The sequence below is a fragment of the Mus caroli genome, chromosome 12 (assembly GCF_900094665.2).
Source record: "Mus caroli chromosome 12, CAROLI_EIJ_v1.1, whole genome shotgun sequence".
Classification (NCBI taxonomy): domain Eukaryota; kingdom Metazoa; phylum Chordata; class Mammalia; order Rodentia; family Muridae; genus Mus; species Mus caroli.
Window position 1 is genome coordinate 25,274,836 of NC_034581.1, and position 26,537 is coordinate 25,301,372.

Consider the following 26,537-nt stretch of genomic DNA (forward strand, 5'->3'; position numbering starts at 1 on the left):
AGAGAGAGAGAGAGAGCAAGCCTAGGCCTGGCATGGGTCTTTGAAACCTCAAAGGACATTCCCAGTGACCTGTTTTTTTCCAATAAAGTCACACCTCCTAGACCTTCTAATCCTTTCAGAGAGTTCCACTCCCTGTTTACTAAGCATTCAAATGTATGAGCCTAAGGGGCCACTGTTATTCAAACCACCACAGGCCCTGAACCCCAAGGTACTCTAGGACAACTTTATGAACCTGGGAACAATGTCTGGCAGTCACTGGTTTATGTACTGTTGGAGTCTCTGACTAAAAGATGCCCCACCCTCCAGAGAACTGCCTTTATGTTTGCTCAGGAAAATGCCCAGGTGCTTGAGATAAAAATAGACATCCCCTGGATACAGGCATCATTAAACACAGTGTGACCACCCCCTGGTTTTCTGTCTGTTCAGTGCCCTCATAGGAAGACAGCTCTGGTGGTGTGTGTCCTGCATCTTCTGGGCTATATCCTATAGCTTTCTGAAGTGTAGACCTTGATAGCTGGAGGTACTTGGAAGCTCTTAACAACATCCACACAATGTGTTCATGAAGGCAGGCATTTAAAACTGTCCATGATTCTCTGAAGAATGATACCTTGGGCTCAGATTGTATGTAAATGCAAAGAGTGTTTTATCCTGCCGAAGACCAGCATGCTGGGGTCTCCTATTACCAAGATAGAGGGACAGCTAAGTGAGCTTGCAGGCTCAATTTAAGAAGCGCATTGGAATTCTGGGGTAGGTGAGCTTTATCTTACTCTATCTCTAGACATTCCGGAGCCATTATCAGGCATGAAGGCTGGAGCCTGGGGTTCTTTTCTGTTAGTAAATTGACTTGCCTGGGCTTGCCTGGGCTTGTCCAGTTCTTAGGCCTAGTCTCCTTAACTGCTAATTTGAAGTCTGTCATGGAATCAGTCTAGCCTTCTCAAAACCACTTTTGGCTTTTCTATGAATTTGACTTTTTTTTTTTTTTTCAATGTATCTTTGGCTATCTTATAACTAGCTCTGTAGACTAGGATGTCCTCAGAGATTCCCTGCCTCTGCATCCTGGTTACTAGGATTAAACGTGTGTGCCACCACTGCTTGGCTAGATTTTATTATTATTATATGTGTAGGAGTGTCTTGTCTGTATGTATACATGTATACTACATGCTTGACTGGTGGCCTTGGAGGTCAGAAGAGGATGTCAGAGCCTTTGGGACTAGTGTTACAAATAAATGGTTGTGAGTCAATTTGTGGGTAGTAGGAATTGAACCTGAGTCCTCTTTGAGAAAAAGTGCTCTTAATTTCAGAGCCAACTCTCCACCCCTGAAGTTGATATTTTTAAAACAGAACAACCATTGTAGTACCTGTTGGGAAGCAGGTGGCTGTTGTCTTTTGTCATAGGCTTGTGGCTCCTTTCTGTGGCTAGGACATCCCTCCTGCCCCCATATCCATAGCCCATTCTTCTAGGCTGGGGTCTCTGGTACATGTGGTTACAGAATCCCTGGCTGGCTTAACTGCCCAGCTTGTTCCAAGATGGCCAGGCCCTGTGGTAGTGTGAGATGCTCTATAATGTAACTGGGGCTCTTTTGCTGGATGGTTAGAGTTATGCCTCAGTGGGAAAGAGCTTGCCTGACAGGTATGTGACTGAGGATTCATCTCCAGTCACACCCCCCCTACATATACATATACTACATGTATACACATACACACACACAGAGAGACACATACACAGACATCCATATACAGACACACACACACATACACACACTGCTCACAGAATCAACAGTTTCATGGGTGATAGAATGAAGAGACAGGAGTGTGAGACCTTGATGTTGCCTTGCTAGCCATTCTGACTGGCTCAGTGCACCTCAGGAGGTGGGGACAGAGGAAGCCTCTGTCCAGGTAGACCTCTCCTAGTTACCTCCCTGATGCTGAGAAAAGCAGGGAGCACAGGTCAGGGGCAGCTGGGCTCCCCAGACTGCGCACAATGGCCAGGCTTGTGTGTTTTGTATGCTTTTGAGTGTGGACTACAGACATGGCAGAAGACTAATTGGGGCAGCATGCCTGTAAAGTGCAGTAAATAACTGCACTAATGAAAAGCACTGGCAGGGCTGACCAAGCTGTAGGTGTGCTGGCTACTTCTGTTGTTTCATTGAACAGGTGCTGCTGAGAGTAATCAGGGCTCGTCCTGGAGGTGATTATTTCTTCATACCTCTGCATGTGGCCGGGGGTGTGAGGGACACTGGGCTCATTAGTGGGCAGCCACGCAGCCTTTTTGTCAGTGGGAAGGGTGGGGCCCCTGTGAGTCCTCTTGTTTCTGTGCTGGAAAGCGTTAATGGGCACCAGCTGGGTCTTGCTGGCTTCTCTGAGAGGAGCAGAGGTGCCCCAGAGGAGCACAGCCTTGGAGCTCACACTTCAGCAGCTGTTCTCTGGGCAGCATGGCTTCTGGCTCTGCCCCGTCAGTGTGCACACCAGCCAGGAGCCGCTTTTACAGCCTGTGCCACTCTGTGGGGTGGGTGGTAGGCACCTTAGTCGTCAGCTTCAAGGTTAAACTGGAGGGAATTTAGGTGCAGTTCTGGTTTTGGTTAGATGTGCACAGTTTGGGAGGGAGGAGAGAAGAGGAAATGCCATCTAATGGGAGCCTATGACAGGTCTCTTTGCCCCAGACCACAGGCCAGAGGACAGAGGTCATTTCTTGTCAGTTGTGCCCAGCCACGGTTATCAGGCTCATGTGTAGGGTCCCTGGTGTGGGCACTGCTGCTGTGAGGGAGGGATGACCCGACAGAAAGAGCTCCTGAGCAGTACAGGCCCTTCTTGACTGGCATAGAAGGATGGCAGTGCCTGGCCCAGGGGTTCTGGTGGGGGAACCCTGGAGTTTGACCTGGCGTTTTCATAGACTGCATCCTCGCTGCCGTTTGTCCCTTCCAGCGCTGCTTCCCTAGGCATGTATCCTGAGCACTATACCCCTGCCTCTGTCAGCAGTGTGCTGGGTCCTCACTGGGCCTTCTCATCACTAACATCCTTAATAAGGGCTCTTTTTTGGCTACCAGTGATCTTTGACTTAATCCCTTTTTTTCTCTTAAAATAATGTGTTACTTTTTTCTTCTTTTTGACTCATCTATAAAGATATGAAATAAACACAGCATATTTGAAAAGAATATGGAAGATTTAAATGGTTTATTTTGGAATCAAATTTCAGCATAGAATTTCAATTCCAGGATATTGAGATGGACAAGGATGGATTTTACTCATACTGTGTGACAGTTCAGGGAATCAACAGGGTTTTGGAATTGGCTACAGGAAGGGAACTTGCAAGACTTTGCTGTGGTCTAGGCTTTGCCTCACAGGGCTGGCACAGCGGTGCTGAGCTGTTCTTGTGTGGCTGTCTCTGAAGAGGTATGCCCTGATTGCTTCTCATGCTTTCTGTCTTTCATAAGGCTGCAGACCTCCTGTAAGGGCACATGCATGCACACAAGCCAGTCCACCTCAGAGCTGCCTGTGACCCTGCCTTTTCTAGAATGTGTGCTCTGGCTGGTGGCTTTCAGCAGTACTAACAGTGCTGTGGGGGTGGGGGTGGGGCCCCAACCAGAGGCACCTTTGTGTTATAAGAGAAATGTAATTTTCTTCCCTTTTCAGTTTCGATGTAGACTTCTATCATGAGTACAAGCCAAATTGTGATTTCACATGGGCCAAAGTAAATATAAGCAGTGTAACTACTTGTAGTCACTGTGGCAAAGATAGGTCATTGTCCCCAGTGAGCACTGTCACACTTTGGTGACAGTTTGCTTTTGGGACTCTTCCAAGCTCACCTATCAGAGGTATGGTCCCAGCTGGCTGAGGAGACTGGATCCTGAATTTGCTAACATCTAGAGAGTTCATAGCTTAAGTGGACTATTGAGGGCTGTGTCTGTTTGGGAAAGTAGGGCTTTGGAGGTATGTCTTTGAAGGAACTGTTTTGTCTCTGGTCCTGTCACTGTGTGCCTCCTTTCGGCCTTGAGGTGAGACACTGTACCACCTTGCGGGTTTTGTTTTTTTTTTTTATACCGTCTTTTGCCTTGTCTCAGACCCACAGAGACAGGCCAGTGATCTCGGCCTGAAACCAAGGTAAATCAAATCTTCCTCTAGGTTGTTTTAGTCAGGCATTTGGACACCAAGATATAAAGCTAATTTAAGTATCTATGCGGCCCAGGCAGCCTTCTTTCTCTGCTTGGTCCCAGGAGGCAGTTTACTAGTGCTTAGTCCCCAATAAAAGACTGGCTTAAGGAGCAAGGTTCAGTAGGGTCAGGCAGGTGATTCATAGAAATAACCATGGGACATGAGCGGGATCCCTGCAGTGGTACAGGCCATGCACTTGCAGAACTCAGACCCTGAGTGGATAGGTGAATGGAGATGAGAGGAGCCATTCATGTAACTGCAGAACCCAGATCCTGAGACATGTGAATGGTGGCGAGAGGCGCCATCTGCCCTGGAATGCCCTTGAACTCAGGTCTACTGTCTCTCTTTCTGTGTCTCAGTGGGTGTTGCCACATTGCGGCTGTGCTTGTGGAAACCTTTGATGGAATTGAAGAATAGCATCCCTAAAGCAGAAGGGCTTGCTTGTTACTGCTAGAATTGAAGTAAGGCTAGCAGAGGTCGAAAGCGGCCAGACTCTACTCAGGAGCTTTTTCTGACTGTGGATATGCTAATGGGAGTGAACCAGGTAGCCCTGTTCCTGTCAGCATCCTCACTCAGTGAGGGAGACAGGTCACTCAGGGCACAAAAGCATCTGCCCAGATGGAGCTCTGAGATGTGGGAATGCCTCATCTTCCCAGTGCCATTTTTTTTTTGACAACTCAATGTTCCCTTTCTCCTAGGCCTGGGGTCAGAAGACTCCTTTGCAAGCTGTCAGCTAATACAGTTCTTCCAAAGTGAGCCCAACCCTCCCTGAGGCAACAGGAGGAGGGACGAGTGCCACGTGGAGGCTAACCTGGTCCTGAGCTCCTCCCAGGGAGTCAGTGTCCACGTGTAACTTCTTTGCAGTTTTCTTGACCCATTAGAGGATGCAGATAACAATATAAAATGCGTGAAGCAAAAGGATGACACGAACAGACTTTGCCAGTGCGCTAAACAGGCTTAACAGGAGTTTGCAGCAGAAGACTGGCCATATGGGGTGTCTCTTCTCCCCACCGACTGGAAAAAACACAAAGCAATCAGCTCCGTCACTTCCCCTTTCTATTTTATTTCAAAAGCTTTACATTTATTTACGTATGCCCGTGTATGTATGAATGTGTGCGGTTGCTTGGTGTGTGTGGGGGTGCGAGCAGTGTGTAGAGGTCAGAGGACAACCTGTGGGAATTGGGGCTCTTTCATCATGTGGGTCCCAGAGACTGAACTCCAGTCATTAGATTTGGTGGCAGTGTCTTTACCCAGCTTCAATATTATTTTTTTATAGAGATTACAAAAGAAAAAAAATGATGACCCATGGACTATATGGAAAGTTGATTTTATACTGCTCTGCTCTCCCTTTACAAAAGACACTTGTGAAAGTTTAGCTATGCGCTACAGGCTGCAGCAGGACGCCGTAAGCATGAGGCTTCCTTTCCAGGTGCTGCTCTGAGCTGTAATCCTGGGACCGCTGATGTATTACCATCAGTGGGGGCTGTTGTGGCACAGAGCAATAGTCCTCCTGACCTTCATGTAAGGCTGCCCTGCTGGTGGTTCCCTTCTTTGGTGGTTTGAATATGCTTGACCCCTGGAAGTGGCATTATTAGGAGGTGTGGCCTTGTTGGAGGAGGTGTGGCCTTGTTGGAGGAGGTGTGGCACTGTGGGTGTGTGTTTTTGAGGCCCTGTGCTTAAGCTCCACCCAGGGCAGAAGAAACCTTTCTCCTGCCTGTAGAAGTCAGTCTCCTCCTGGTTGCCTTCAGATCAAGATGCAGAACTCTCAGCTCCTGCTTTAGCACCAAGTCTGCCTGGATGATGCCATGCTTCCTACCATGACGATAACGGACTAAACCTCTGAAACTGTAAGCCAGCTCCAAGTAAATGTTGTCCCCTAAGAGTTGGTCATGGTGTCTCTTCACACAGTGGGAGCCCTAACTGAGACACCATGTATGCTGTTCTCTGCTGTGGTCAGTTTGCTTGCACAGGCTTGGTGAAGCTGCGCTTACACTGCCTTCTTGTGTTAGTTACTGGCCCTTCCTGTGAGCTGTTGCTCTTGCTGTCAGCCTGTCTCAAGCATGGGGTGAGGATGCTCATTTTTCCTTTCTCTTTTCCAAAGTCCCCAGAGATTGAGACCTGTCTACATTTTGCAGGCAAAGGCACCAAAGCCTATGAACTTGCTGGAGTAGCTTGCCTGTGGTCAGACAGCTGATTAGCAGAATCCAGAAATATAATACGCTTCCTTTGATAGCCACGTGGACCTTCTTGATGGCTGCCCTGTGCCCCTTCTTTGTACAGGACGGAACAACTTTCCTCGTATTTACTTAGAAAACTAAGATTTTTTTTAGGTGTAAATTGTATCAAGTGGGTATTTTTGTAAGAGAGTGTTTTTTGGTATTTCAGCCCAAGGAAAAATAGTAGAAACCTAAACATGACAGTCTGCAAATCGCTAGATTTTCAAAGAATGAAGGTGTGATTTTTTTTTTTTTTTTGTGCAAGGGTGTTAATTAATGTCTGACATGGCTGAGTGCCCGAGTAGTGCTCTGATCAGTGTAAAACCCCATCTCTCAGATCTGATGCTTCAGCTCATGCTGAGGACCCACTGGTTCTCTGTAACAGGAATGCTCTCCAGAGAGCAAATAGTTTGACATTTTGTGGATGCCACTGCCCTTTTTTTAGTTATCGAGGTTTGCTCTGGAGAGCAGGCAGATGTTTGTATCAACCATGTGTCAATCTCGTCTGCTTCATGTGCCAGATGCTAGGGTGGTGACTGAATAGTTTGGTCCTGGGCATGGCATCCCCATTAGGCCAGGCCAGGTATCAGGGTGTCAGTGCGGGTAAGCATTCACACTCTGTTCCCTCTGGAGACATTCGGTTTCTAGAAAGGCAGACCTTTCCAATAGCCAGGGCTCTTTGAATCAAGCTCAGCTCAGGGAGAGAGCCACTGGCCATCGTCCTTCCAGCTCCATTATAGAAGTGGCAGGGAGAGAGATCAATGGGAATAGGTCAACCTGTACATGAAAAGTTGGAAGGGAACAGCAGAGCCAGAATTTTAATTTTTCTACTTGCTGTACAAGAAGATGCACCCATAGAGGATCCAGGTTCCGTTCCCAGTACCCATGTCAGCAGGCTCGAAACAGCTGCTAACTCTGGCTCCAGGGGGAGGAGTTATGGGGGGGGGCGGGGATATCTCTCATAGGCCAGGCCTAGAGCTTGCCAAGTAGACCAAGGCCAGCAAGCCTCAGTGTTTCTTTTATCTGTCTCTGCCTCCCCAGCTTTGGGAGCCTTTTACCTGATTCTTAGACTCAGGTCTTCATGTTGCAATATAAGCACTTTACTGACTGAGATGTTTCATCATCCCTGAGAGAACACTGTTGGCTGCTAGCCTATGCTGCTCCGTGGTTGTTGAATCAGGCTATGTCTTGACCTATTTATTCCCTTCCAGATGTCTTGCAGGTCTAGGTAAATAGTGAAATAGGAGCTGTGATCAAAGAAGACAGGGCCCTGGGCACTGCAGTTCTGTTAGAGGGCATATTCAGAGCCAGTGTGGGTGGAGACATGTAATGTGGCTCAGGTAAGAAATCAGAAGTCTGGAGAAGGCAGGGCAGCCTGGGTTGGAGAGGAAGGCTGTAGATGGCTCTGACATCAGCCTGCTTGCTGCCCGCCCTTGTTTGACTCCTCCAGACCTCTGGGGGTTATCACTAGAAAGGACTTGGAGTCATGCTTTAGAGATGTCCTGAGGCATACTGCAGCTGTAGGTGCATTCCTGATAATCTCAGGAATGACTAATGCAGTTAAGGATGTGGGGTGGAGGACAGAGCACCCTTTGTTCCATTCAGCTGATATGCTAGGCAGTGATGCTCCAGCTCAGAGTCAGAGCTGTGAAGGAGAGGAAGGACTCTTGGTGGTGTGCTTTTCACTTCTCTGTCTCCTGTGCAGTCTTTGGGGCTCACACACAAGATAGCTGCCTTCACAGAGGTTGCATGACTGAGCCAAGATTTTACAAGCTATTAGCAGGATCAGATGGAGCACCGCCCAAGTGACCCCACACACTCAGTGGACACATAGGCCCTCACTCATCAGCCAAGGCTGGTCAAGTCAACTACTTCAGAAGAGACAGCAAATCATGGGCAGGCTGTCCCTTTCCCCATAAACATTAGTGTTTGCCAAGCATCTATCGGGTAACTCGCCTAATGCCATTGTTTTAGGTAAATGTGTGTTCATGCTGCTTACTTATTTGTAAATTTTGTGTGTGTGTGTGTGTATGACTGTGTATGGCTATGTGCATGGAAGCTGGGGCATTGGATTTTCCCTAGAGCTAGAGTTAGAGTCCGTTGAGAGCCCGCTGACATGGGTCCTGGGAACGGAACCTGGATCCTCTACAAGTGCACTGCACGTACACATTCTTAACTGTGGAGGCATCTCTTCAGCCCCGGCTGTCATCGTTTTTATGCTATCTATCTGTGATAGAGATCAAGACATTCTTCTGAGCCCTGTCTCGTGCATCTGTATCCCCCTTTCCAGAACTCTTCCCATAAACCCCTCTCTGGCTTTCCAGTTTTAGTTGTACAGCATCTAGGAGGGAATGCGCAGCCTGAATGTAGAGGCTCTGCTGTTGCGACTCCTGCCCCTGTATGTGTTTTCTGTTTGTTTTCTTTTGTTTTTGTTTTTGTCTTCTAAATAGGCAGGATTTTTAAATAGCTTGCTATTACTGCGGCTTTTAAGAACATTGCACATCGTTTTCACAGAAACTTCTCCTAAGTATTTTAAATCAGTATTTAACCAAGACAACACACAGCTGGTATAAATTGGTCTTGCCAGTTGAGCAGAAGCCCAGGTGGACTGAGGCCTTGGGCTCAGATATTGGTGGGATTCATCTTCTCAGAGGAATCAGAGAGCTCTGTTGAGGTGTCAATATGGGATTCTACTACTGGGTCAAATTGTAATGTGTAATCACAGTGTCTATGTCATAATTTTATTGTCATTTTGTTCCTCAGGTGACTCCTTATTGTATTGCTAAAAGTATAAAATATATATAACTTTAGGAGTATTTTAGATAGTGGATATGCCAGTGACAATGTCAGTATCTTAAGTCTAATAATAGAGTTGCCATTGCTGGTTCTTTCTCCTGTATTTAGGCTGCTATTTTTAACATTAGCTATTCTTACATTTTTGTTAAGACAACAGGGATTTATTTTTACTCACTATTTTGTTTTTGAATAAAACACACACGTGCACACACACACGCACATCCCCTTGGAAGCTAGAAAAGGTCATCAGATTCCCTGAAGTCACAGGTAGTTGTGAGAAGTCCTGTGTGGGTACTGGAAACTTAACTTAGATTCTTCAAGAGCAGCAGTTTTCATAATTGTTGAGCCATATTTGCAGCATTGAACAACTGCAACTCATAGGAAGCTGTCCACCCAGGATATACCAGCAGAGAGTGTTGTCTGTGGCAAGTGATGCTGAGGTCCTCAAGTGTTTCTCACAGCACCCAGCACAGTTGCAGAGACCCACAAGCATAGCTGCCCCTGGACAATTTAGAACAGTTGATGTGAAGCAGGGACTGGGGGGTTATCAGTCACAGCTTTAGGCCTGGCAGAGGACACTGTTTTGCGTGTGCTGATAGACCTAAGGCTATGGATTACTGGAGGAAAGGAGATGGTGGCCTGGGCTTCTCCCACTTTAGACATACAGCCCTTTGGAGTAGCAGGAAGATGACTTTCCATTCCTGTGGGCTGCCTCTTAGGTTCCTTGGGAAACAGCATTTCCTATGGAGAGGAGGCCTGTGCACTGCGTACCTGTCATCACAGGACCCCAGCACACTCACTATGAATGACTGTGGGGTCTGTCGGAGGAGGTACTGTATTTCCAATAAATCACCAAGGAAACATCTTGTAAATCTCATGTACACCATTTGCAACAACAAGGAAGTAAACAATCACTCCTCACCCTAAATGGCCATGTTGAAAATGGAGTGCATTTGTCTTGAAAATATGTAAGTACTAGTATTGTCTACCAGGTGAGTGTCTTCCTTAGTCTAGTGTGATCCTTTCACTGCTTGCCCTGATATTTTGGGACAGGTCTTTGGCACCCGAGGATGCTGTGGTATCAGCTCACATCTGGCTAGGGCTCTGAGCCCAGCTCTGCTTGTGTTCTGTCCTTGTGTGCAGCTGCCTTGTCTTCAGTTGTGCTGCTGGCATTAGGTGTCTAAGGACGGCAGGATCACACTTCGAGGTAATGGCTTCTTTCTGGCTTCCATGGTCAGCTCTGTTTGCTAGGGCCTTTTAGAGCAAGGTGTATCTTTGAAGATAAAAGATTTCCCCAGTCTCTTAATCTTTCCTGGTGGTTTTCAAATTACAACGTTATGTAGAATCTGTTTCCCATGGTAGAGACACTCATGAAAAATAAAATGTGGTTGTCTGCCAAGTGTTTGAAGTTTTTGGTGCTTTATTTATGACTCTTTGTATGTTATATTTATGTTTGAGGAAAGTTGTGTTTAATTCTTGTAAAGCCTTAAGTTTTCCCATCGAATCTCAGTTAATGAAAGGGAAGTCTTAGTGGCTCTCTCATTTCCTGTGACATATTTGGTTACAGTTTTATCAAACATGTAAACTAAGGTTAAGTTCAGAAACACGCACCTGTAACCCCAGTATGTGGGAGGCAGAGGAAAGGAGATGGATTGAGAACATGGGGGCTTTACATCATGATACCGTCTCACAATTAAATGAAATCAGAATTATCTTTAAAGGGTTTGTGTATAATTCTAGTGGATTGAAACTTTGATTATGCCCTAAAACATCTCGACTGTTCCTAATTCTTTATCATTTCCTGTTTGCTGTCTATATCGTTACGTTTTAGGGTTAATTTTCGAAAAGAAAGTTTCACTGACTTTTAAAAAAAATATTTATTTATCTACTGTGTTTGTATTGTCCGGGGGTCCAAAGGATGACACTGAGGGATCATCTCTCTCCTCCTGTGCCTGTGGGCTCCTGGGACTGCCTGGGGAATTCAGGCTTGAAGGCAAAGTGTCCTTTCCCTCAGAGCTAGCTCCTGGCCTAGTGTTGTGCTAGGTTTTACAAATCTGTCTGGCAGTCTGTAGCTGATCACTTAGCTTATTACAGCATGGCGATCATGGAACTTCTCTCATCTGATGTTATGTGAGCTTTGTTATTCTGGTTTCTTGAGTGGTGGTGAGCCTTAAAGAAGCACTTTGTGGCTCTATAGTCACTTGGTGGTTTTGGCTCTTTTAGTGGTTATTCTTGAAGTTCATTGTTTATATTGAACATAAAACTTATGTTAAATAGTCCCTGCCTTCCTTCCCACAGTGTAAAAAGCAAGAATGCCTCTGCACCCTCACCCCATACATTGTTCAACAGGTTTTAAATCTCACCTTCATCAATTAAATTCTGCAGAATTAAAATTACCGTTCGCATCACAATCCTCCATGTCTGGATGCCATCTCAGTTGTTGCATTGGCTTTCTTAGTTGTAACTTAAGACCTTCCTTCTGGGGTCATGCTGCCTCTTTTTTGGGTGTCTTAGAAGCTGCCTTCAGAGGGTCTTCACATGCTTCTGATAACCTGAGAAAGCCTGTAGTTTTCTTTGGGTGGGGAGGGTTGAGACAGGATCTCCCTATGTAGCCTAAGCTGCCTGAGAACTCCTGTCTTTGTCTCGTATGTGCTGGGATTGTGGGCACAGGTAAAGCCCATGTTTCTTGAATATCTTGCTCTGCTGACTGGACACCCTCTGTGCAGCCCGGAATGCACTGCTCTAGACCTCATTGTTCCTCTAGAGAAACCAGCTTCAGGCTTCTCACCAGGTCTGCCATGCTCAGATTTGCTGTTCCTTGGAGGTTCTGCACTTCTCTGTAGGTAACCCAGGGATGGCTTTGCTTTTAGTTATGCTGGTTGGAAATTGTCCTACTCTCCGACCCAGAGAATTTGTATCTCTCTCTCTCTTAAGATTCTGTAAAGCTTTCTGGCCTCGGTGTCATGTGATTTTCCCTTGTACCCCACTTAACTGTGTGGCAGCTGTCACAGCACCCTGTTTCTTCAGCGCCACCTCCTCAGTTTCCTGTGCTGTGTCCAATGCTTTCTTGACATCTTTATTCCAGTCAGTTTGAATTGCAGGGATTTTCTGAACTGCTGTTAATTGCCAAGTGAGATTTTTTTTTTAAATAACTGTCATTTTTATTTCTAGATAATTCATTTAATTCTAGCAAACAAACAAAAATCCAAAAAGGCTTCTTTTAAAATTTGGCAGTATTGTTACTCCCTCACATTTGTATTCCATCACTTACTTGAATGTCTTTAAGATTGTGGTATCTGAGGTCATTGTGGTGTCTGAGGTCATTGTGGGGTCTGAGGTCACTGGGCTGCAGTTCTGTTCTGTCCTTTCTTTGGCCAGCTCTCACTCAGGCTCTATTTTGTTTGTGAGTTTTATCACGTATCAGCTCCCAACAGGCTGCTCTGCCTCCACAGGCTTGAGGATGACTTGGTGTGTTCCTCCAGCCACAGTGAATTCTGGGTTCTGGAAAATGCCTGGGGCTGCCTACAGCCTGGGGTGTTTCTCTCTCTCTCTCTCCCAGCCTCCCCCCTTTCTTCCCTCTCACCTTCTTTTGTGCGAAGCAGAGTTATTACTTCTACATAGCAGCAAGGGCAACAGTAGCTCATGATCTGTTGTGCACACGTCTCCCCAGATTCGGGAAAGCTGCCTGCCAGGGCCTGGGGCTGCAGTTCACTGGAAGATACTTCAGAAGGTACTGGCTTCAATTCTCTGCAGAGGGAGAGGGAGAAGGGATGGGAGGGAGAGAAGAAGGAGGAAGAGGAAGAAGAGGAGGAGGAGGAGGAGGAGGAAGGGAGGGAGAGGAATAGAGGGGATTGAGAGGTTGAGAGAAGAGTATGAGTATGGAGCCTGGTTGTGTGTGTCTCTTGTACTATAGCTGAAAGTATACAGTGCCCATCCAGGGATGCATTACTCAGGGTCAGGAGTCAGACTGGGGAGACTCTAAAGGTCATCTTATTGCCAAGGCCCAGAGGACTAATTCAGCTTCCAAGCTCTGTCATCAGCAGATCCTTCCACCTAAGACACTGCATTTCCAGCACATTCTTTTTTTTTTTAAATTAAAATTAGTTAAAAGGTCAATAGATCACACCAAGCACTAAATGTGAAGATAAGTAAGTGATTGTTCTCAGAAGCAGTGCAGGACCATAGGTAAGTACATTTCAGGGAGGGCCAGGTGAGCAGAGGAGGCAGGAGTTCAGTCTTGAGCTTTCTCATTTGTGGTTTGGGATCCTTACTGGTTTTTTTCCTTTGATCCATCATTATTCTTTTATAGAGATGATGGAAACATCTAAGGTGGTGGACCTGTACACTTAGGGCCGGTGAGATATCCAGTTGTTAAGAACATGTCCTGCTTGCTTTTGCAGAGGACCTGGTGTTGATCCCCAGCACCCATGATGGGGAGCTCACAGCTGTCTCTAACTTCAGGAGCATCTGACCCATCTGGTCTCTGTGGACACCCACACTCACATACGGCTCCTCCCTATACTCATAATTAAAAGGAAGAACATTTAAACTCTTAACTCAGATTTTGGGACGTTTCTGCTCTAATTTAATTGAATATATTTTATATGTCTTTAGTTTTTATCTCAGCTACTTCTTAGGATTGGGTTCTTAGGTCTGGTATCCTGACTGTGTCCCAGAGTTTTTAGATGCTCTGGTCTTGCCTGTTTTACTTTTATGACTGTTTTACTCATTACCATAACAGCCAGTAGTTCTGTAAAATTCAAATTTAATTGGGCATTATTGCTTGTTTTTTGACACCTGAGTTTAGTATTTCCATTTCCATGTTTTCCATCTGATAATCTCTTCTTTTTGGTGTGCTTTATTGATGTCATTCCTCACTGTGCCTTTTCTTCCACTGAGTACTTGATTCCTGTATCAGTTGCTTTTGACTGAATACCCTCCCCGAAGGAAATCCCCTGTACCATAGTGGAGAAAACAAACTGCTGCAATAGCAGTAACCCCCAACAAAAGCCCCTTCCACCTGGAGGTTCAGCCCCTGGTGATGGGGAAGGCGAGGTGGCAGGAGTGTGAGGCGCCTGGTGTCACTGCATCTGCAGTCAGAAAGCAGAGTGATGAGCGCTCAGCTCACGTGGTTTGAATGAGAGTGGCCCCCGTACGTTCGTATGTTTGAATACTTGGTTGTCAGTTGGTGGAGTGGTTTGGGAAGGATTAGGAAGTGTGGTCTCATTAGAGAAGGTGTATCACTGAGGGCAGTCTTTGAGGCTTCAAAATGTGGCATTCCCAGTGTTTGTTTCTCAGCCTCTTACTTGTAGATTTAAGATGTAAGTGACCATAGACTCCTGCCCTCATGTCTTTGTTCTTCCACCATGGACTCTAACCCTGGAGACTATAAATCCCAGATAAACTCTTCTATCAGTTGTCTTGGTCATCATGTTTTAGAAAAGGAACTGAGACACTTCATCGTCTCCTTTTTTATTCAGTCTAGGATCTCAGTCTGTGGAGTGGCACTGCCAGTCTGTCTCAATTAACCCAGGCCAGAAACTCGTTTACAGACAAGCCCCAAGGCTTATCCTTTAGGCCCTTGTAGATCCTGTCAGGTTGACAGTCAGTGTTCACCACCTCTCCTGTTTGCTTCTGTCACTGTGATAAATACATGACTAGAAGCAACTTGGGGAAGAATGGGCTTCCTTCATCTCATAGGTTACAGTCTGTCACTGAGGGAAGCCAGGGCAGAAGCGCAAGGAAGGATTCTAGAGGCAGGAGCTGAGGCAGAGGCCATGCTGCTTACTATTTTTTCTTCCATGGCCTGCTTAGTTAGCTTGCTTTCTTATACCACCCAGAGCCACCTGCCTGGTGGTGACACCAGCCACACACCAGCCACAGTGGGCTGTCCCTTCTGCATTAGTCTAATCAAGGCAGTGCCCCACAGACTTGCCCACAGGCCCTAACTTATGATTGCTTCTCTCCTCAGGCCCTCAGAGTAGCTCCGCTTATTCTCCCTCTTTAGATGGTGCTCAGCCTCAGCTTTAGATGCGGAAGTCAAGACAAACTTCCTCTCTACTGCTGACCACTCATGAAGCAGAAGTTAGCAGCTCACTGTAATCCTCAGGGCCACCTTAGGTTGCCAGAGCTGTGGGTCGAAGGCCAGCCTCTTCCCCAGGGCTGCCTGATTGCCTTTGCCTTTTCTTGCCAGGAAATGGCAACTGGAGCCCTAGACTGCTTGCTCCTCTTCACTCTGCTACTTATTACCTCAGACTCGGAGTTCCTGCTGGGGGATTCTGAAAACAAACTCAAAGAAATAAGTATTGATTTGTAATGTGCTGTTGGGGTGTGTGGGGTGTGCACACATGCCATGGTATGCTGCCACTCCATGCGTGGCACAGATTGTGTACAGAGGGCAGAGGACAACTTGTAGGATCAGTTGTCTTCTACCACGTGGGTTTCAGGGGTTGAACTCAGGTCGCCAAGTTTAGTAGTAACCACCGAGCCATTTTTCTGTGCACCCCATCTCCCAAATCAAACGTTTAAAAGACCCATTTAAGTTACACTTCCTCAGAATAGAAAATGGTGTCTATGTAGGGGATAAATATGCTCTTCATGGTTCCAGTAGCAGCCGAGAGTCGTCTTTCCTAGCTCGGGCTTTACTCTGGGAGCCTTGGTTGTCACAGAGGTCTCAGTCCCTACTGTCTCTGTGTGCCTGCAGCTTAATTTACTGCTGTGTTTGAGTCCTGGGGTCTCAAGATGGATCAGTACTGATAGGGAAGCTGTATTCACACTTGGCTCTTCTGATTAGCTTTAGTCTTTGCTCTTGGTGATGGTCTCTGTGTCTTTTGGAAGTAAGCTATGTATTTAATGCATTGTCTAGTAACTTTGTGGACAGTACAGCAGTAACTTTATGTCAAATTGTTGTCAGTGTTGCTAACATCAGAAGTCCTAGACTCTGTTGCTAGTTGATAACTAAAATAAACTGTTGAGCACACTAAGATAAAATTAATTTTAATCCTTTGCATGTGTCCCTAGCCTTCAGCTGGGGATGTCAAGCTGCTTTAGCGGTCCTTTTCACCTGGACATGCCTTGACCTCTTAGACACAAGCCAGTCGAACCATCCTCTGAATGACTTATGTCTGTGCAGGGCCACCTTCTGTTTAAGATAGCCAGCTTGATCAGTAGCAGCTAGAAACCATACTGACTATTTTAGAAAGAAGGGCCTCCTCACCCAGCGTGTGGGGACTCCTTCATCCTGGCGGATTCTGGGGCAACACAGATCTTAGTCACCAAGGGTCGTGGCGCATAGGCAGTGCACTTGAGGCCCTAGGCACAGCTGGCAGCAGCAGAGCAGGGCTGGAGCAGGGCTTCCTGGGGCCTGCTGTATAGTCATAAATGCTCTTCATGGGCCAGGTCTGTACTGTCCATGCTTTAGTCAAGTAGCTTGCCTATCAGTGGGGGGGTGGGGGGGCACTGTTTTCAACTGTCTCTTTGTCTGGAGAGTGTGGGTGGCCAGGTTGTCTCTCTGGCTTTTGTCTCCTGGGGTTTGCCTTCAGTCTCTTTCAGCAGTCCTCCTATGTAATGGCTGCTAGAGCCATTTTGGAAGAATATCTCTGAAAGCTGAGGGAGGGTTCCTTCTTAGTCTCAGGCTTCAGGACTCTCCAGTAAGCAGAGACACAGGGCATTGTGTAGGAGAGTCCCGATTGATTGAGCATACTCCTTCACCACCTTTTTGAAGTGACAGTGCTTATAGAGCATGAGAATTCCACTGGGGAGTAGGTGGCTGTGTTTGTTTGTGCTATGGCCAACAGGGTTGCCCGCACTCACCGTGTGACATGGTCCTCCCTGTGTTGTGGAGTTTCTTCTCTTTCAGTAGGACCAGGGTTGGATCAGCCAATAGCCTCCCATGTACTAGAGTTGCAGGTGTCTGCTGCCACGTCTGGCTTGGACTGTTCCTTGACAGGAGAAGGTATGTGTAAGGGACACTCACTACTTGGCTCTAAGACCTCAGCATCTGGCTGTGTTTATTCCATTGAAGGTGTCCAGGTTTGCTCCCTGACTCTATGGATGCCAGTGTGATGCTGACTGCTAAGATTCAAGCATAGCTACCAGCTTTGAAGGCCGCAGGGTGGAGCTCCACTGTCAGCAAGTCAAGTGGTACCTTCCAGACCCAAAAAGGCCACAAGTAGTTGGCTGTTTAGTGACAAAAGTGCCCCATGCTGCTCCAGGTCAATTATAATAGTGCTGGAAACGTCATGGGGCCTTCTTGTCACCCTGTGGACCTGTTTTCCTTGGGCATCTGAGGAACCCCTCCTCTCCCTGTGGCTGCTGTTAACCAGGTAATATGAGGGCTTGACCCCTGCTGGTCTGTGTGTTCTGGTTTGGGTGCAAAGCAGAAGGCAATGTAAACAGGAAAGTTCAATGAAGAATTACTAGAGAGGAAAGTAGCTACTCTCGTGCAGAAGGGGACTTTAGTACCATGCCAGGATACCTGAGGAAAAGGCACCTTGAGACAGTGCTGAGCCTGTGGAGTAGTGTCGTCCAGGTCCAGGAGGGCAAAGAACCTGGGGCCAGAACAATCCAGAGCTTGTCTGCCTCTTCTGGGCAAGCCATTGACCGCTTTCCAAAAGTCCACGGGGTGCAGAAGCTTGGGAGCCCCCCTGGCAGCCACCAGTGGGAATGGATACAAGGCCTTCTAGGGCTGGTGTGGACAAGAAGCTATCTACCCTGTCTCTGTGTAGAGAGGCTTGGGAATAACTGTGTAGACCAAAGCAGAGGGTACAGAGAGGCCTGGGATAGAGACCCACTTAATGGCCCACATTGTTCTAGCCTTTCTCCCTACAGTCTCCATTCAGTGTTTCTCCTATGAGCAGTATGCCCTCTGCAGTGTGTACAGAACAGAGGGTGCTAGTGAGGTTACTGCCTGAAGCTGGAAGTTGGTAACAGGATGTGGATACAGCAGCTGGAAAGGCCAAAGAGTCAATACTTGAGGCTTGAAGGCCACATGGTCCCACATTCTGTCTCGTGCCCTTTTGTGCCAATCTTAACTTATGGACATACATAATAGCCACACTTGACTAGTACTCACTCTCTCAGCCTCTGGCCAGCTTTTGTGGAGAACCCAAGGATTGATACAGTCTGTAGCAGGACATGTGTGTGTACCTGACCCTGCTAGGTAATAGGTGGCTCTGAGGACCCTTTCAAACTGCTCTGGTGATAATTAAGGGCAGCATCAATCTCAATATTAAATCTTGCTTTCATTTGTGTAGCTGTGGCACACCTGGACTGCACCCCCTGCTGGAGAACCTGGCTATTTGCATCTTTCTCTACAGGCTTTGTGCTCAGGTCAACAGATTCTGCCTTGGGGCTGGGAAAGAAGGCAGCAGCCAGCTCATGAGTTATGGGGGCCTTGCTCTGTGCCACCCATGATGGAATGTCTGGTGCCTTTGACTGGCATTTTTCTTTCTTTCTTTCTTTTTTTAAAAGATTTATTTATTTATTTTATGTGTGTACACTGTAGCTGTCTTCAGACACTCCAGAAGAGGGCATCAGATTTTTGTTACGGATGGTTGTGAGCCACCATGTGGTTGCTGGGATTTGAACTCAGGACCTTTGGAAGAGCAGTCGGTGCTCTTAACCGCTGAGCCATCTCACCAGCCCGACTGGCATTTTTCTAAGCTAAACTTCTTGGGACTTTCCTGTCCCCCTTCAGATGACTGGCTCTCCTGCATACCAAAGATGGGATGCTGCCAGGGAGAAAGGATTGGCCTTGCTGTTGACTGGGCCATCTTTTCTGATACACACTTAGGAATCAGCGAAGTAAGTGCAGGTTGGGCTAAGCCTCTGTGAGCTGGATTTGAGACAGAGCCCTGCAGTCCCACTTGAGCACAGACCTATGTGTAGTCTGTGCTCAAGTCTGTAGGAATTGGCAGAGTCCATGGTCCTAGAGGCATTGCTTACAGGTCTAGCTACTTCTTTTCTCTGAGAGAACTGGGGTCCTCCTAAGACTGAGGGCTTGCTATGTGACTTGTCTCAGGTGAAGAATGGAGCAAAAGGCCAAGGCTGTTCCCTGACCACTTAGGACAGTGCTCTGCTGGCACCTGCAGTGAATCGTGTGGTGCTCGAGTGCAGCAGAGCTGCTGGGTAGAACTCTTGTACTGCTGACAACAGCCTTTCTCTGTCACACCCACTTCCCAAGCAGTCTTTGCACTGTGAGCAGAACTTACGCACCTGTCACCTGCACAGAAACTTGAGAGATGTCTGTGCCCTATTACATCTTCCTGGAGAGGGACAAGTGCCACACAAGGGGACAGACCTGGTGCCATGCCGGGATACCTACAGCCCTGTCCCCTCTCTAGCGTCAGTCTGTGCATCCCTCATACTTATTGTGCATTCTGCATGTGACCACATCTCTGAAGTGTACTGTGGAGGCCACTGGAGAATGTATTTTTAATCTCAGGTGCCAAAGCACTCAATGTACACCAAGATCTGTGCCTGTGTCAGGTGATTGCCTCGACTGGATTTCGTCTCACTCACCTGCCTGGTCTGCACCAGATGCTGAGGTGGCTGAAGTCTCTAAAAATAGCCCTTAGACTCTGAATCCCCTCATTATGCAGCAGCCGTGGAAGCCTCCTCCTCCTCCAGCTGGGGATCACACCACGTCCCCAGCCAGGGCATTGTTAGCCCTTTAGCAAGCTGGCTGCAGCTGCTTTTCAGCCCACAAAGGCTCTAATCTCCTTTGAATTCCTCTAAGCCTTTTGACTCTAATCCCTTACAGCATGCAGCACACTCCATGGATACAGTTGGCGTCTCAAGTATGCCTCTTCCATTCATTTTGCCCTGATTATCTTTTTATCTCATTAAGTGCTTTTAGCTCTTGTGTTTCATATAAAAAAATAGAAGCATCAAATTGGTCTTAAAGACATAACTTAGTATTTTCTCTTTTAAAGCAGTGGACTTTTCTGAGGCAAGAGTCTCTATTTTATTCCCGATGCTGGTAATATTATGAACCTTGTGAACTTGGAAGAGTCGGTTACCTGCATCTAGCCTCAGTTTCCTCATTGCTAAAATAGAGAGGTCAGGTTATTGAGTGACAGTTGAATTCCTTTCTAGCTTAGCTATCCTGTGGCTCTCTGGCTCTGTATCAACATGACAGAGTTGCGGTGTGCAACAGTGCTATGATATGCTTGTGTACAGAGGCTGTGCCTGGCTCCCAAGCTTAGCTGTATATAGGGCGAAGGTCTAGTGCCCTAGTGCTTGGTTTTATGCAGATCCTGTTTCCTGTGGTGGCCTGCTTCTGTCCAGAGGCTGTGCCTGGTATGCTGTCTCGTTTGCACACAGACCTTATCTCTTGTGCCATGCCAAGGCTTTGTTTTATACAGCATCTGTGCCTGGTGCCCTCTGCAAGCTCCTAGACATGGTAGTATTACTCTTGCCCAGGTGGTTACATGATAGCACCTTATTTCAGGCACGTATTAGAACAGAAATAAAAGCCCAATCAATGCCTCCCTGGTTATTAGAGCCCATTGCTTCTGAAGGTGGGCTTTCCTCCTTGAAAGTACCCCTGCTTCTTTGATATCCACTGGATGTGCACTGACTGCTCTGCTGAGATGCATGCAGCTATGGAAATCCTCCGAGTTTCAGAACCAATTTGTGTGTCTCTGTGGCATCCCTCCTGTATTTCCTGCTTAGCTCTGTTTACTTTAAATTTCACCTGCTTCTGAGGATGCAGAGTTTCCTGTCGTGCCCACTAGTTCCTGGGACTGGCACCACAGTTCTCATTAAGCTGTGGTTTTATCTCCAGGGCCATGGTGCTGGCAGCTGCTGCTGGAGTGAGACACCTGCAGCTTTCTTGTCTCCCTGGTATGTTTGTGTGTTAACATCTTTCTGTGAGTAATTTTGGACATTCTTGAACCCATTAAAATTTCAGTATAAGCTTTGAAACAGAAGTTGTAATTTTTCAAAATAAATTTACATATACTTGACAGTCATTTTTGCTTTTTTACTTACTAATTTTTAGAGAAACGTATTGCTTCCCAACACTTCTCCTTTAATTTTGAGATTATAATATAATCACAACATTTCTTTCTTTCTTTCCCTTTCCTCCCTCCAGTGGTTATTCCGCACACCCCCTCCTTGCTCTCTTTCAGATATGTCCTTTTATATTCTTATTGTTGCATGCATATTCATACATACTAAATACTCGCTGCTCAGTCTGTGCAGTGTTGCTCCTGTGTACGGTTTCAGGGCTGGCAGTTTGGTGTTGGGAGTGAGAAATGCTGATTTGCAACATTTGGAAAGTGTCTGATAAGGTTTGCTGTGTCCACTGCACCAAGAAACTGGTCAGACACAGTGTTGTCCTCCAGCCCTAGGCATCCACCTTCCAGCGGTGTCTCTGCTAACTGCCTCGCTGTTCACATCCATCTGGGGGAAAGGTTGCTGTACCTTTCCACTTTAGCCCCCCTTTTGCCTAAGAAATATATATGCTACCTTAGGTATATGAAGTAGTTTCGCATATCAAGCGTTTCACATTCATAAAGAAATTGCTTTTAAAACAATTCTTTGGTGTATGTACAATTTAATATATTAAAGATTAAAAAACCAGCTGGGCATGGTAGCACACGCCTTTAATCCCAGTACTCTACAGTAGGCAGAGGCAGGCGGATTTCTGAGTTTGAGGACAGCCTGGTCCACAAAGTGAGTTCCAGGACAGCCAGAGCTACACAGAGAAACCCTGTCTCGAAAAACCAAAAAAAAAAAAAAAAAAGAAAGATGAAAAACCCCCACATATGAGGTGGGTGTACTTATTTATTTATTTTACACAGAGAATTGAATATTGACTGAATACTTGATATTAGAGCATCTTCGAAATTTTCAAAGTTGATCAGTATTTTGGTTTCATGATCATCATGATCAATGCTAAGAAGGCAGCTTTGAAAAAGCTACATAGTATAGAAGAGCAGAAGCACATGCAGGATTTCTCTAAAATTGTTGTAACCCCTAGCCTAGTCCCCAGCCAAAGTACACTGAGTGGTTTTTAATTCCTTTTTTAAAAAAAAGTATTTATGTGTGTGTATATGTGTGTGTGTGCCCAGTGTCTGTGTCTATCTATGTATGCCATGTGTGTACCTTTCAAGGCCAGGAAAGGGTGTCAGATCCCCCAGAGCTGGAGTGGTTGTGAGCTGCCTGATGTGGATCTTAAACCAAACTCGGGTCCTCTGCAAGAACAGCAAGTGCTCTTATCTGCAGAGCTGTCTCTCCAGCCTCACTTTGAATGATTTTGGTTGAGACTCCGTCAGCAACTCAAGCAGCAGTTTTCAGAGTCAAGCAATGAAAGATAAATGCTGAGGGATGATGGTGGAAAACATTAAAAGTCTTTGCTTTTCTATGAACACTTGAGGAAAATGGGTGGAAATGGAAAATACATTAAGCGAGGCTACCTGGGCTTAGGAAGGAAGTACTCCGTGCTATCTCTCATGCATATCGTAGTTTGTCATTTTTAACAATCGGGTTTTATTTATTGTGTGTCTGAGAGTGTGAGTGGGTGCACTACAGCATGCCTGTGGAAATCAGAGGAAATTTTATCTAGAGTTTGTTTTGTCCTTGGGTTTTGGGTGTCAAACTTGGAACTGTGGGGCCGAGACATCTCTCTATCCCTTGACCTCCCTCTCCTCCTTCTCCTGAGACCCTCTCCCCTCTCCCCTCTTCCCTCTCCCTCTCCCCTCCCCTCTGTGCTGGGATTAAATGTGTGAATGACCACACCTGTTGATTTCTGTGAGCGTGTGTAGGTAGGCCAGGACACTGGAGAAGTGCTCATGAGAAATAATAGAAAACTGATGCTTTAGGGAAGGGGAGGGGAGGGGAGGGAAGGGAAGGGGAGGGGAAGGCAGGGAAGGGGAGGGGAAGGCGGGCAGAAGGCCTGTGCTGTGAGTGCGGCTGGGGAAAGTAGATGCACAGTGGGATGCCACTCAGCCTGAGAAACTAATGAGACCTTGGGTGAGTGTGGGCAACTTTGTACTGGGTGTAACAAGCCAAAGACAGAAGAACAGTTCTGCATTATCCTGTTTTATCCAGCCATACAGCCAAGGGGATGGTGGTTAACCAGTGGCTGGGGTGGGACAAAAGGAAATGTTGGTCGAAAGACTCAGATTTCACTAACACAAGAGGGAAAGGTTCATGGTGACCAATAGATCACAAACAATATGTGATCTGTTGTTTACCTGAAAGTCAGTAAAGGAGTAGGTTTTAGGGGTTGTAAAGTAATGCTTATATTAATTTGGTTCCATTTTTTTTTTTTTTATCTCAGGGCTTACACAATTCAGAACATGTATTATCTGTCATAAATACATGCAGTTTCTAATAACTAAAAGTAAGGATGCTACACTGTCCCTGCCACTTGCTGGGGCAGTGATGTTTGGCTCACAGCTAAAGCGATGCTAGGTCCCCCTCTGTAGAGCCTGACTATCTTTGAAAAGGTTACCACTATTGATGGGGGCAGTGGCTCCTGGGTCAGTCTGCATACTCAGTACTTCAGTGGCTTCCCTGTTCAGATTCTGTACTTGGGGGCATCAGTGCACTGACTGGCTCAGAGCCCAGGGGCACACTCAAGCCTAGAGTAGGTGTTGGTTACAGTGAGAATTGAGAGTGCTCTTTGATGGTTGATGGGGCCTGGAACATCCAGTTGTCACCAGGTGAATATCTAGTCCTTGTGTCTGGTGTATCTCTTCTTTCTAGTCTGACTATCCCTCCAGGCTTGCATGCTTGCATGGCTTGAGGACAGAACAGTGTTTTATGTCTTGTCTTGAGTAGTTTCTTCCTTGTCTGTCTGGTCAGCAGTTCCTAAGAATGGATGCTAGTACCTGTTGTATAGTTTTAGGTTTTACCTCTAAGCTGAACCCTCCCTACTAATTCACCAGCTCTGCCTTTTCCTCTTCCCCCACTAAGTGTGTCGGTTCCTAAGACCCTGTATGCGGGTGGCCCCAGCCCTGTGTGCATGGGGGCAGTGGGTCATGTCAGGCCTGGCCAGGCTCTGCTATATGCTTTTGCATGTTCTCTGGTCCAGCCTGGTTCTGGGCGTATATTCCTGACCTGCCTTGCTTCAGAACTGGTGCTAGTCTCATGAGTGACATGGGGCACATGTTGGCTCATGTCCTGGAGACCACCTTTAGCCCAGCAGAATGGTCAGAGCTGTGCTCCAAAGGATTAGAGACTCTGCTGGAGACAGAGGCCTTGCTTCAGGATCTGAAGGCAGTGTTGGGCTCTTCCTGTGCTTGCTTCTTCCACTGACGTGCTCCATACTGCAGGGCCTCCAGATGGGACGTGACGGGGTCATCTCCTCTCTCTCTGACCTTTCTACAAGGCTTTTCTGGTCCTCAACTGGCAGCCTCTTGTGCCTATGCTGGGCTGGCTGTAGAGTAGGGCCACCCAGCTCTGTGTCTCCTTTTCCATGGAGAAATTTCTCTGCTTTTCTTTTGACCTTCTGAACCTTGACAGAAGTGCCGGGTCCCTGTCCCTGGGTGGCTGCATCTCCTGCCCTTGAGGCCTTCTGCATTCTCCACCTGCCCGGTCAGCATGATGTCACCAAACACTGGTCAGTGTGATGTCTTGTGAGGTTGTCTGTAGGCCTCAGACTATATTCCAGAGGCTGTAGGGGGGCAGACACAGCTCTATGGAAGACTGTACCTTCCTTTTTGTTTTTCTGGGAGGGAGTAGGCTTAAGTCTCTACTACCCTCTGGCAGTATGAGGGGAGCCAGCAGTTTCAGAAGCTCTGACTGCTCAGGCCACAGCCATGGACATCCCTCAAACTGCTATTCTTGTGGATCTCGTTTTATATGTATGGACTGTCGAGATAACACAGAGTGGCCCACTCCCAAGGAGTCTTCTGTAAGTAAAATTCAGGACTTTACTTGACATTTGGTCCCCAGTTATGTCCATGGTGACATCTTGGCTCTCCACTTGGTAATATGAGCACACATCTTTCTGCGCAGGCCCCCACATATCTAGGTGTTTGTTACCTTTTGCCCAGTGATTAACCGTTCAAGTGAATGGCGGCAGGTGATTCTGGGTGTGGCCTGCAGTGATTTTTATGGTGTATACTGTTCTAGGACTGAAGACTCCTCACCCCTGTGCTGCTGTCTCTGTAGTCAGTGGGGTCCCGGTTTAAACTGGCTCAGCTGAGCCCAGGTCAAGGCCGCCTTCTCTCAGCTTTCTGCTCACTCTTTCTCACCCACTTCAATGTATCTGTCTTTACACACATGTGCACGTGCGTTAGGCAGGAACACTGCTGTTGGAGAACCCCTGGGCGAGCCACCTCATTTTCATCCTCTCAGTTCTCCTCTGGTCCATCACTGTGCTCAGGCCTTTCCTGACATATGGCTGCAGCAGTCTACACACGGCCACTAGAGGAAGGGCCAGGCTTAACTACCAGATGGTTGGAAGTTAAAGCTTAAGCAGGCTTTCCAAGCTGGCGATTGTTGGGTCATCTGGTGTTTTGGAAGTGTGTGTGCTGTTTTCTCACTCTTCGGCCATGAGAGATCTGGTTCTTCAACTCAAAGTTGTCTCTTTTTGCATTAGGCATTTGCTGTCCTGCTGGGCGTGGTGTGTCTTCAATCTTATTTTGCAGTTCTCTAATTACTGAAGGTGTGGAGCATCGTTCCTGGAACATGCTGGCCATCTATGCATCTTCATTGCTGAATTGTCTCATTCAGTCTCACACCCATTTTTAAAAATGTGCTGGCTGTTTTATTATAGGATACAGTACTTAGTGAGTTCTTTGTAGTACAATGTTTCTCCCCATTTTGCTTTTCCTCCATTGTTTTGCTTCATTTTTAATGGAGTTGTATTTTATTTTGATGAAGCTCAAATAATAATGTGTTTTGGTGAGTAGATATCCTTTTTTTTTTTTTTTTTTTTTTTTTTTGGTTTTTTGAGACAGGGTTTCTCTGTGTAGCCTGGGCTGTCCTGGAACTCACTGTAGACCAGGCTGAACTAGACCTCAGAGATCTGCCTGCCTCTGCCTCCCAAGTGCTGGGATTAAAGGTGTGAGCCATCACTGTCCAACTCTCATGCAAGTTCTTAATTTCTACTCCCCATAAATTTTGCACAGTGCTGAGTGAGCTTCCATCCATGAACATGGCCTGTTCCACCATTTGTTTATTTGTTTGGTTTTTCTTGTCAATGTTATTTGTTTAAGCACCCCCCCCACGTTTTTAGTTAAAATATTATTTGACACTAAACTTTTTAGTGCCAAATAAAAGATTCTTTATTATTTTTAATTGTGGGGGGGGCGTGAAAGGGAGAGGGGATGTGCATATGCATGCAGGTGGCTGTAGAGGCAGAGGGGATGTGCATATGCATGCAGGTGGCTGTAGAGGCAGAGGGGATGTGCATAT

At 46.7% G+C, this 26,537-nt stretch overlaps 1 protein-coding gene across 2 annotated transcripts in view; it reads left to right on the forward strand.

Moving 5' to 3' along the window:
• The window catches only part of Eipr1 (EARP complex and GARP complex interacting protein 1), a 117,917-nt gene that overhangs the window by 44,222 nt on the left and 47,158 nt on the right, over positions 1–26,537 (forward strand). Inside the window, exon 1 of one of the 2 annotated variants that reach the window (XM_029484737.1) lies at positions 12,805–12,891. The exons of the other annotated variant lie outside the window; for it this stretch is intronic. The gene's annotated coding sequence lies outside the window, so the exon portion shown is untranslated. Of the gene's footprint in view, positions 1–12,804; positions 12,892–26,537 lie in introns of those variants that run through there. 2 annotated transcript variants of the gene reach the window in all.